The sequence below is a fragment of the Sinohyriopsis cumingii genome, chromosome 12, assembly GCF_028554795.1.
Source record: "Sinohyriopsis cumingii isolate HCF-2022 chromosome 12, ASM2855479v2, whole genome shotgun sequence".
In the NCBI taxonomy this organism is placed as follows: Eukaryota; Metazoa; Mollusca; class Bivalvia; order Unionida; family Unionidae; genus Sinohyriopsis; species Sinohyriopsis cumingii.
In genome coordinates, this window is record NC_142972.1 from 98,497,861 (window position 1) to 98,511,391 (window position 13,531).

Genomic DNA, 13,531 nt, shown 5'->3' on the forward strand with positions numbered 1-13,531 from the left:
ATATGAAAAATCGGTGGTCACATTAAGCTTTATCACAGTATTGTGTGCTCTGATTTTATCTTTGCCTTATTCCAATTTCAAATATGGTCTATGTGTAAGTATTTTGATTTGAAATACATGTAACATGAAAAGGAAAAGAAAAAGGTCAGCTTTTATATACTGACTATGAACTTAAAAACTGATGCAGACAGCATTGTTTCATAATTTTCACCTGCTTGAACTCTTTAACTTTAAACGTGACTCTACATTTCACTGTTTTCATTGATTTTCGAATTAAGTTTGCTTATATTTTCACAGAGTGTTTATGTAAATATACCAAAATAACTGTGTCAATGACAGTGACACACACATATACACACAGTATATATCCAGTTCTGTATTGTCTTCACAAAATTGTGAGCTTCATGTTTTAAGCTCATTTGATGTATCAGTATTATGGATAATGGGTATGAATGTGAAACCTTATGCAGCCCTTAAAATAAAAATTTCTGTTCATTTCATGATGTTATCAATTACATACTGAACCATAAAATTTTAATAGAAGCAGGGATATCGAGTAAAAAAAACAAAATGGTAGAAAAGTTTATTTGAATTCTATATTGAAATACTTCTGGAAAACAAGCATAAAGAGAAATACTGCAAATTACGCTGGTCATGTTGTTCCTTCTTTCAGAATGATCTCTTGACAATGGATGAATTGTGGAATAAGAAATCAAAACAGGTATTGCCAACTTTTCAAAACAGTTTTTATTTTATCTTTCTTTTTCATTTTTCCTATATTTTTTTCGTCTGATATTTGAAAACCGGTCAAACAAAGCACTGTAGAGTTATAACCCTCTCAATAGTCTTTATCCTTACTAAAAAAAAAAAAGTGCCTGTGACTGTAAATACTATTTAAGATGAATTATAATGTAAAGAATAACAAAGCAAGCTAATAATAATTATTCATGACTAAAGAGTTTGTGTGTGGTTTAGATTTTTTAATGAATTTTTAAACAAATTTCCCTCATATTGCTATGATGTCTGCAGTGTGATTGTTTATAGTGATGTCTAGCACTGGGGCATCATGCCACAGACATTTAGCATGATGTCCCACCCAGTCACATTAACCTGACACCAGGCCGACCAGTCCTAACACTAACCTCTTAATGATGAGCGCCAAGCGAAGCAGCTGTTAGTACCATTTTTGTAAGTCTTTGGTATGACTTGGCCACAGGATTGAACCCATGACCTCCAGCATCTGAGGTGGACTCTCTAACCAATAGGCCACCAGAGCGGTTCATGACTGATGAAGTCTAAAATAATTTGCAAGATGTATTGTTTTGTATCGATTCCCCATCTGTTGTATCAATATGTGTACCATAGCAGCTAAAGTATGCTGCTAAATGAAAGAGCAGATCATGAACATTCAAATTCATTTGCATAACCAGCATGTAAATCTGAAAATTAAATGATATGAAATCATCAGTGTGAACAAACAAACATTGAAAATTTGAATAATGCACTTAATAATAATAATGTGAAATAACTTACACATGATAAATTGAAAGTGAAATATATAAGACTTAATGGAACTATTGCTTTTAATACAGATACATAGCACTTGTTGCCTATAGTGCTTGTAGGAAAAATTAATAATTGTGGCTGATACAGGGTAAAATATTTACTTTATTGTAAAATGGAGCAATTGAACACTTGTGACAAAGATTTTAAGTTTATATTAATAAATAATAGACAATTAAAAAATGACCATACAAAGCTTAAGGTAAGGAAAACGTACCATTTTTTATGACAAATTGAAATGTTCTTGTTAGCTTGTCTTTAGCATAGGACTCATCTATAATATTTCAACACAGCGAAGATGTCATGTGAACATCTTTTTGACTATAAGGTGACAAAACCCTTCTGTAAAGATCCATATAATTATCAGCTGAAATAAAGAAGGAAATAATCATAAATTACAATGATATTTTATGTGCAAAGGAACAGTAAAGACACTATGGTCTAAAGAAAAAACATGTTAAACATAATGCTTAATTGATAAAATAATTTAACCTAAGAACAGTAAGTTTGGTGATTATAATATGGTGATAATGATGTTAGGGGTTCTCCATAAAGTATGTATGAAACAACTGTGATTTTTTACCACCTTTCCCCTTACAGACTGCACAGAATATATTTTTGTACACCCCACTGTGTAAACATATTGGTGAGTCACCATCCCTTTTCCAAGAATAGCTGGGACAATTGAATTTTGCATGATGAAGTTATTAGGATATTCATTAAATATAAGCAGAGGTTTAAATTAATACTAAGTAATGAAACTTTACAAATGAAAATAAGAAAGTGTTAAACAGCAACTAATATTTAGTAGATTTTATCAGGTTAAAAAGTGTAATAGTCAAAAATCAGAAAGTGACTAAATTTATGATTTCAACCAATCGAACTGGATTACTGGAATATTTTCAGGCTTGTCATCACTTGGAATGACAAAATGACCGATTTCAATTTTTATCACCAGCTTTGACATCATAGAAATCATGAACATCAACAGTTCTTTTCCTGAGTGACAACTATTGTAAACTGTGTATAATCATGTGAAATTTCATGCTGAACTGTAAATGGTGATAAATTCCAAACACAACACATACATGCTTTTGAATCTCACTATTATAAAAGTAATTGGACAATATGTGTCAAACAGGTAATCAATGTGCCTCTTTGTTCATCCAAATGCAATATGTTGTCAAAAAATGGCAAGGTACGGTTTCACAAATTCTCATGAGGCATCAGGGTCTGGATTGCATAATATGTCAGATCATGAGATATCCCAACCGGTCCTGTCAGAAAATGAAGAATAAATATGTCTTCCACAATGTGCACCATGGGCAAGAACACTACAAGGTAATCACACTTCATAACTTTAAGTAGTAACTGGCTCTGCTTGACTTGGCATATGAGCCACTTTGCATCTAACTCATCTGCTGGTTATGATTCTGACTTGACTGGCTCAACATCTCTAAATAAACATCAGTTATCAAGGGATTTTGACAACTGCAGCTGCAGAAAATGCTTATTAACAGTCACCCTGCTGCTAATGCTTTTTCAAAACACTTCATCCTCACTCCATGCATACATACTTTATGGATGACCCATTAGTTTAGGAGAAAAAACATATATGACAGAATGAATTAGACTGGTCAGTATCACAAGCTTTATATAAATCATTATATAATAATGGTAAATGTAAATTTATATGGACATGTTATTTCAGAGGTCTCGGAAATGCTTAATCACGCGTATTTGGACGCCAATGTTTTATCTTGGATGTAATAGGTGGGCGGCAACAATCAAAGACTTGCCTGTCATGCTTCAGCCACCTGCTTAGTGGGTAAATGTGTTGATTCATTAGCTGTGTTGATATTTACATTGACATAATTTAGTGGCTGAAAGACCCATTGATATACAGGATGCCATTATAAGAGTACATTAAAAAAGAACACGATGCAATAGCTGGGTGGCAGGTTCAAAGGCTCTAACTGGTGGCTGGGTGGGACAATGTATTGATATTTACTGTGAATGAATTCAGAGGCAGAAAGAACCAGAGATGTAAATGTGGTCATTTATAAGAGTACATCAAATAAATAAATTTATATTTTATTATTGTCTTAGTTTCTGAGCAAAGTAGAATAAGCAGTGCATGTGACCTCGGAATCAATACATGCTGAGACTTAAACAAAATACCATTCGCAAATTTGGATAAGTATTTTGGGGTTAAACAGCAAACTGACAAAGACTGTAAAGAGATTCAGAAGAGTACTCAAGTTCCTAGTCTAGAACTGATAGTTCGGATGACACAGTATCTAAATGTATGAAAGTGCTTGGAATAAGACATTCTTTGGACTGATAAAATGTGCGTGTGTGTGTGTTTAACGTAGCTTTAATAATTGTTCAGTCCTATCACTATGATGTCTAAAGTGCGACAGTTTATAGTGATGTCTTGCACTGGCGCATCATGCTGCAGACATGTAACATGATGTCCCACGCAGTCACATTATCCTGACATGACACCAGGCTGACCATTCCTAACACTAATCTCTTAATGCTGACCGCCAAGCGAGGCAGCTGTTAGTACCATTTTTGTAAGTCTTTGGTATGACTCGACCGGGGATCGAACCCACGACCTACCGCATCCGAGATGGACTCTCTAAACACTAGGCCACAGGAGCGGTGGGGGGAAGATGATGCTACATGTCTGCAGCATGATGCCCCAGTGCTAGACATCACTATAAACTGCCACACTGCAGACATCATAGTGATAGGACTGAACAATTATTACAGCTATGTTAAACACACACACACACACACACACATACTCGTTTTCCAGAAATCAACTGGCAAAGAAGAACTAGTATCTTACGGTCATGTAGTGCATATAAAATATGTACATGATAGGTGGCGCTATGCGAAAAAAACTTAAATTTTTGAGATATTAAACCCGCGATATCGTAGGAAGAAATGTAACTGCAAGAACCAAACTAAAAGTAAATGAATTCTTACTAACAGTTTCATTATATATAATAGTACTAAATAGTAACAAAACAATGCGATCGTATTACCAATTCATGAAAACTGATAACGGTAACAGTCTGGCATGTATAATGTATGGTTTAAATTCCATTTTAATTTCAAAACTTATCTATTAAAATATAAACTTTTAACGTTTAATGAATTCAAAGTTATGTTTTAAACAATAATAATATAATAATAATAATAATAATAATATTTGAGAAACTGAGACAATCCACGAAAATTGATAACGCAAACAATGGTGTTGTCAATTGAATTAGTAGTTAAATATTGTAATAGTAAACAATATAAAATGTAATTATCAGCGCTTAAATAAAACGTGAAATGAATTATTAGTAATGGTTAAAGTATATATACCACCAGCCAGATAACACAATACTATATTTCTAGCAGAACAAGTCTCAATGGCAAAAGGAACTAGGTTGTTTTCTTTAAAACCACAATGTTGAATGAAAACCGTCGCTTGTACCAAACTCATTTGCATATTTGCATATATGAATATTTAGTGACTGGCAGGATTTCTCCGTTATCCCAAGTGATATCATCAAAATCATGAACCATAACAGTTCTTTTCTCGGGTGACAATTTTTGTAAGGTGTGTGCGATCATGTGACATTTCATGATGGCTTAGGATGAGTAATTAATTTAAGACACGCTTCTGAATCTCACGCTTATAAAAGTAAAGGACAATACATGTCTAAAAGGCAATCCATGTGTCTATCCAAATACAATACTGTCCCAGTCTGGCAAGGTATGGCTTCACAAATTCGCACGAGGCACCATGGTCTGGAATGCATAATCTGTCGAAATCATGAGATAAAATAACTGGTCATGTCAGAAAATGAAGAGGAAAAAATGTCTTCTGCAAAGTGCACCATGTGCAATAAAACTACAACATATCACACTTCATAATTCTAAGCAGATATGGACTCTGCCTGACATGGCATACCAGCCACTTTGCATCTAACTCATCTGCTAGTTATGTTTCTGACTTGACTAGTCTTCAAAAACATCACAGTTATCAAGGAATATTGACCCCTATCGCTGCAGAACATACTTAGCAGTTACCCTGCCACATATACAGGCTACTGCTTTTTGAATTTTTTTCAACACATCCCACCTCTACTCAATGAATACATACTTTATGCTCGACCTATTAGTGTCACAGAAAAAATAAAGTGACAGAATTAACTAATCATATCATTATCACAAGATTTACCAGTACATACATTATATAATATACAGGTGACCGCTCTGGTGGCCTAGTGGTTAGAGCATCCGCCTCGGATGTGGAAGGTCGTGGATTCAAACCACAACTGAGTCATATCAAAGACTTCAAAAAATGGTAATAACAGCTGCCTTGCTTGGTGCTCAGTATCAAGAGGTTAGTGTCAGGACTGGTCGGCCTGGTGTCAGGATAATGTGCCTGGGTGGAAGATAATGCTGCATGTCTGGGGAATGATAAACCAGTACTAGACATCACTATAAGCTGCCACTGCAGACAATATAGTGATATGACTTAAATTGTTTTAAAGCTATGTTAAAAATCTAAAACACATACTGTAATATACAGGCAAATGTACGTTTATATGGACATGTTATTCGTAAAACTTGAACAGTACTGATTGTTATTGTCACCAGATATGGATATGCACTGACAAAGTTATCATTCAACTTAATGCATCCGCTGAACAGACTTCTGATGTTAATGATCAGCCGACTGTAAAATATCAATATGATTACCATCAAGGTTGTAAAATGTCTGTTTTAGGAGATTTTTGGATGGATTTTGGTACATATAGGATATGGGAAGATATGGACCAGTATATAGACCCAGCAAAGTCTTTACAACTACTATGGTAACATACATTTGAGTGATGAAGCTGTATAATGTATATTTATCATTTAAGTAGACCAAAAATGGTCTTAAAACTTGTGTAGTTATGTCACAAAATTTATGAGACTCAGTCAATTCAGTTTTTGATTTAAAATGATTAAAATTCGAATTATTTGTTTCCTTTTGTTTTGATTTTCTGTTGTCTACTATACATGAGTGCTTTGATATTTCAGGTCATAAAGTCTGCAATCAGCAAGTAAGTTAATAAAAACAATGACCCTCAAGATATAATTTAAGTCTGTTGTTGTTATTTGTATTAAAATGAATTTATTTTCCACTATAAATCAGATGGCTGTGGGAAACAAACAATAAACAGACATTATGTAAAGTCCTAGTTGTGAAAGGGGAGTTACTCTGATATTGCAGTAAGACCAGCAACAAAAAAAAATAATCTGGTAATGGCATATACTTGTATTAATGTTGGAAATTTAATGTATCATTGTGTTGCACAAAGTGTAATCAACTTGAAAAATGGATGCTACTTCTATGGCACTCATTATGCCACCTGTGCCCTACAGCAACAGAAACTTATAAGAAAGAATTAAAGAAATACATTTGTAAATAACCACCCACAATGACTGGAGTTGCTCTGTTATTGTTGCTGAGAATGAACAATCAATATGAGAATGAAAGTACATATCAATCTAAGACTGTTTGAACAACAACCGGTGTTCCAATGAAAAGTAATAAATTGTGTATAATGCAGCTTTCAAGTCAACACCTGTTAAATGCAAAAGCCACCAAAAAACGACATTAACATGCTTCACATTTTGATTCTTATTTGCTAACAAAGATTCGATTTCCTAGTCATTGACCATCACAGTAATCATATGATCTAACTCTTGTATAACATTATCAGACAACAAACTGGCTAAACATTTTGTTAAAGTGATAGAAATTTTAAGAAGATATTGATTCTATCTGAGAACATAGGTTAAGGATATTATTTTGAAACAGTAGTATTCATGGGTTTATTTATCAAATAGTGTATGCATCAGCAATCTGACATTTTCCCAAAATAAACTGGTGATTTAGAACTAGTAACCTATGGTCAGGTGGTACATATAAGTACACAATATGTAGTGCAATAGATAAAATAAATACTGAAAAGTTAAAAAATATCGAGATATCACAGAACCAGTATCGTCGGAAGCTAGGACACACCATATTGGTTTTTCCACAGGGGCTCCTATCGTTACTTACAACTGACCTGTCATACATGTACTATTATTATACGATATTTATGTTGTCAAAATATCTAAAATGGGGAGGCAAGGGTCAGAGGAAACTCGGACTAATGTACTATATAATAACTACAATATAGCACATGCATGACAGGTCCATTGTAAACAACGATAAGAGCCCCTGTGGGTTTTTCAAAGATTTTTTTTTTTACCAGTCCTCCAAAATTAATAACGGTAATAAACTTAGAAGTGTTTTAATCGGAAAGAAATGTAATTGCCAGTACCCAAATAAAATGTAAATTATTTCTTAGTAACGCTGTCAATATACATACTAATACGAGTACTGCCGTGTAGACAAAATAATGCGATCTTATTACTAAAACATGAAAACTGATAACGGTCATAAATGGGTATGAGGTGTACTGTTTCGTTTAATTTCAGTTCTAATTTAAAAACGTGTCTATTAAAAAATATAAACGTACAAAGAATTCATAGATACGGTTATAATAACAATAATAATAATAATAAAAATAAATAATATTAATAATAAAACTAAAACTACTAGCGAAATAACCTTGCAATTCAACCAATCCACGAAAATTGATAACACCACCAATGGCGGTCTAATTTCAAATAGAACTTAAAAAACTGTAATAATAAACAAAATAAAATGCGCTGAAATGAAACGTACAATGCATTATTAGTAACGGTTCAAGTATATACACTACCGGTCTGATAACATAATACTAAATTTCCAGCAGCACAAGTCTCAACGTCAATGTTATTTTCTATAAACCACAATGTCCAATGAAAACCATCGTTTCAACAAAGTCATTTGCATATTTGCATAAATGAATATTTAATGACTGGTAGGATTTCTCCATTATCCCAAGTGGATGATTTGCTTCGCTAAATATAATTGGACCTGGTATTCCCAAGGTCACCAGACAATGAAACTGTATTGGTGCCTGCTACATCTACTTATTAAGAGTAAGTCCATATTGTAATCCCATTGAAACACTTTCAAGGAGTAACTTGAAATTTTTACTTTTGTTTATCACAGAAATGGCCTAAATATTTGATGGTCTAGTTGCACCCATTACACATATTGCACCTTTTACATTATTTTTTATTTGTTGTCATTAGTGTCATTAGAAAAATAATATACTTCTTGAATAATACTGTTATGCATATTTAACATATTTTGTGTGCTTGGCCTTTGTCCCTGATCGAAGGTGATCATGCCTGCTTAATATGCAAGAACGCACTGAATAGAATACTAACTTCTCATTGACCAACTGAAAATAAGTTATAAATAAATGCAGGAAGTCATTTACTTTGAACCAATGAGAGAACAGTATTCCAATCAGTGGGATCCCTCTTGCATATTAAGTTGGTGGTTTGACTAAACTTTACCATCATTCATAGATCCAGAGACATCATTGCGTAACACAAGTGAAAATTCCCAATGCTCGTATTTTCATGGATTTTTGCTCATATCTAGCTACGACAATCCACGGCGGGGGGAGGGCTTGGGTAGCCATTTGTACATTTTTATATTAAATAATTAATAATCGATTTTTAGAACATTATAAAAGGTTTAAGAAACAGCAATGCATTAAATACGCTGCAGTTTGTGTGCCTCATAACCGACAAATTTAACATATAGGCCTAGTGCTGACTGGCTATTACAATTATGTATCATTGATATTATGAACACTGTAGATGGATCCCAAGGAATGGGTAAACATACAGTTATGACGAACTAGATTACTATAGGTTACTTGGTACAAGTTCAGTTTTAATGTTTTTGTTCAGCGCAATGTTTTTCTCTCTCAATCCAGATTTTTATTTATTTTGTCCCTTATGCACGAGAGGGAATAGGGGAATGGAAATAAGAAAGGATTCCGATGAAATTGTGTGCCATTTTAATTTCGTTTAGAAAATAGGGACTATTAATACTTTTTATCGTTATTTCCAGATGTCAGTTATAATTAATGTAGGAGTAGAAATTCACCATTCATCTATAGGCATGCATTTGCATGACTGTTTATATATACAAATTACTGTGCCTGGGTGGATCACAATTTGATATACCAACTGCTCCAAGGGCCTAGTGGTTAGAGCGTCCACCTCGGATGTGGGAGGTCATGGGATCGATCCCCGGTTAAGTCATATAAAAGACTTACAAAAAAATGGTACAAACAGCTGCCTTGATTGGCGCTCAGCATTAAGAGGTTAGTGTTAGGACTGGTTGGCCTAGTGTCAGGATAATGTGACTGGGTGGTATGATGCCCCAGTGCTAGACATCACTACAAACTGTCACAATGCAGACATCATAGCAATATGACTGAAAAATTGTACAAGTTACGTTAAAAAAAAAAAAAAAAATCCAAATCCAAAATTTGATATACCAATAATATTGGTATATCAATTTGCTTTATACCAGCACTGTAAATGTCATGTTATTTTTAGTGTATGCGGTATATATATATATATTCCTAAACTTGATAAGTGTTTGGGCAAAAATACCTCTTCCCCTTGTACAAACTCCTTGAAAACGTTGTCCATTTCTTCTGGCATTTTTCATTTTTCCCAATTTCCCATCATTTAAATACATCTTAATATTTTCCTCCTGGATTTTTTTTATGTATAAAGTAGTTGATATTATGCCCTAGCCCTTTCTAACACTTAATTCTTTGCTGCTGATTACTCTTTACCCTTCTCTTACTGTATGTTATTTTCCATTCCCTTCTTATTTCTTCCCTCTTGCATAGTCCCTCTGCTTGCCCATAAATGTCACCACATTTCCTTGCCCTAGGTGTTCTACCTTGTAATTCTTCCAGTTATATGTTTCTCAGTTCTTGCGCTGCCTTACGCCTAATGCCATTCTCTATTGTACTTGTATCTAATACTTCATTAAATTCATAGTTGTTATTGTTTCTTCCCTGATTTTACAATACTGTTATCTTTTTTATTTTCCTTTTTAGATTGTCCCATGCCCTCGTTATCTTTATTTGCTCCTTTCTCATTAATCTCCTGGGTTCTACTTTTGCCATTTCTAAGTATTCAGAATCTTTCAATATACATGTATTGTTATTAATTTTCCATAATACCCGGTTCCATTTATATTATAGTCTGTTATTTTGTTTTCATTTATAATATTGTCCTGTATGTGTTTCTTTCCTATTTAGCCAATTCAGAGAACAAAGAGAGCAACTACTGCCCAAGCACTTTACGAGACCAAATGTACCAAAGTTTACAGAATTATTATGTTTTGAGAAACTTGATATTTTAAAAAAATCTCTCTAAAATGATTGATATTATATTATTAAAATTTCAATAATTTCATTTCATCTTTTCTCAATGTGTTTATTTTTCATTTTTATTTATTTTTATTTTTATTTTTTTTGAAGGAAGATAAAAGTACCATATATTCATCACTCTCAAGTAACGAGTTTGCTAGATATGAATGTGTTCTATATTTAGTAACTTACAACCTGTCTTCACGAATATGCTAATATCTATGTACATGTAACTAAGTTTCAATATGATCTTATTCCACTGAAGTAATGACTGTAATAATGTAACAATGATGTCAATCTGATTTAAGTTGCATTTACTGTGAGAAATAACATATTGTCCATGGCTGATGTACACGCGTGCAAAGTTAAATTCTATTATATTTTCGCATATGTTGCATATTGTAACCTGAATGTAATAAAGAATTAGTTGCTGTCGCTGTCGTTGTCGATTATGCATGCTTTATTGTTGAATGGCCCTTCTATGGCCTATAGCTGTTACCCACATAGTTGCCGCAATATTGATCAAATGAGTTCCAACAGCTTCACCACTAGTTTCTATTTAATTCTTTCAGTGTAATGTTATTTTATTCCCTGGTCTTGTCATGTTTCTCTTTGTTTTACACAACCTGAATGCTGATTGACCTGTGGCATACTTGTTTGTAAGGACATGTAATGCTTGATTACATAATGCATTATATAAGTATTACATCTGTAGGTCCTAACCTATGCCAACATTGTTATTATCACCTTACAGAGTTGGGGAAGGGGGTGGGTGGGTTGGGGAGCTCAACAGAGCTTCAACATCACAGCTGTTCACTTGGGACATGCATAAGGGATGCATACGTTATTAGGAGTTGATATTAGGCAATATTTCACGAGAAGCGGAAGCATTTTATTGTCACAAGTGGCAACACCAAATGGGACAACAGAAAATGTTTCCAATTCACTCATGGAATATTTTGTTATATATACACTCAATCAAATGTACATTGTGGTTTTGCTGTATATTTTTAAAGGCAAACACCCTCGATTTGCAAGGCACTATTTTTTCATTTTCAAACTTGCACATTAATTTAGCACAGTGAGTGTTCACAAATTTAAAATATAATACAAATATAATTTTAAACCCGTGTCTCTTATCAAATTAATAATTGTTTTGAACAAAAAATTAATTTTTAATTACGATAACATATTTCTTGTGTGCATGGATTCAATGAATATTGTTTGATATTCAATGGAAACTTCATACATTTGGGCGAGTAATAGAAATGTTAGGACGTTTTGGGATTTTATTCACATTACTGTTCTTTTTAAATGTTTACTTTTTATTCTAGGGAAACGAATTATTGATTGAATGTTACAAATCTTGGTGGTCTTCGCTCTTTTCTGATACTTAGTTTAACATCATAGATTCATAACATTACATCAAGAAACAAAGAAAGATCGTAACATTAATCACCCAAGAAAATAAACCGTACCTTATCTTACATTCATGATTACAACAAAGACACATACACACAGACACATTTAAATATATATGCAAGAGAGATATAACACCTTAGTGTGAAGACACAACCATTGATTACATATCAAATTTGCAATTGTGTACTTTCTGACGCCACTGAAATTCAACTCACTGATCTTGAGCAACTGCAATGGGTTTACTAGTTTTCAAGCAACCAATGTGATCATTCGCTGTGTTTGATAATCTAATTCAGTAAAGTTTGGAGTTTGATTTCATTAATCAAATCCATACAATTTTTCCTCTTTTTCATTTTTTATTTTTTTTAAATAATAAAATTCTACTGCAAATATTGCATGCAGACAACAGTTTTGACTGTAATGCATCATCCTGGAAACCAGAAAAGGACACATGGGGTTCTCTTTGTTGCTTACAATTTGCCTATCATTCATATGTGCACTATAAAGAAACTATAAAGGCGGACAATTCTCTAAATTCGCACACAACTTATATGGCATTGATCACGCCTGCTTAGTTAGGAACTACAATATGCAGAATGGATGCCTGCCCTCTCACTGGCTAACAATATATCTATTTATAATTTATTTCCTTGATGCGTTTCATTTTTAAAATTGGCAAGGGGGTAAAAACAAATTGAAAGGTGTGCAAATACTATAGGTACTTTGCTTTTGGCTAAGACAAATAGGTTTTCATGTATCTACAATAAAGTTTATGTCATTAGGTGTGTATATACCACTTGGTCTTATTACCCAACCCCCACATATGCAAACTTCAAACCCCTCACCCACACTGTATGTACATGCTAAATGAACAGACCCTAACAAAACAAAGTTCAATCTAAAGATAACTTAAGTTTCACTGTGAAACTAAAATATATCACCTCAAGAAGGCTGTAGTGCATTCATTATGTAAATTATTCAAGTGATCAAAAATGGCAGGTAAGCTGCAATTATGTTACATGCTATGTATATTTTTGAGATCATGAACATACCAAACATTGGCGTCCTGTCCAAAGGTTTAGAAGCTGTCATGCACAAAGGCAAAATTGAAATGTGTCAAGTCAACAATGTCT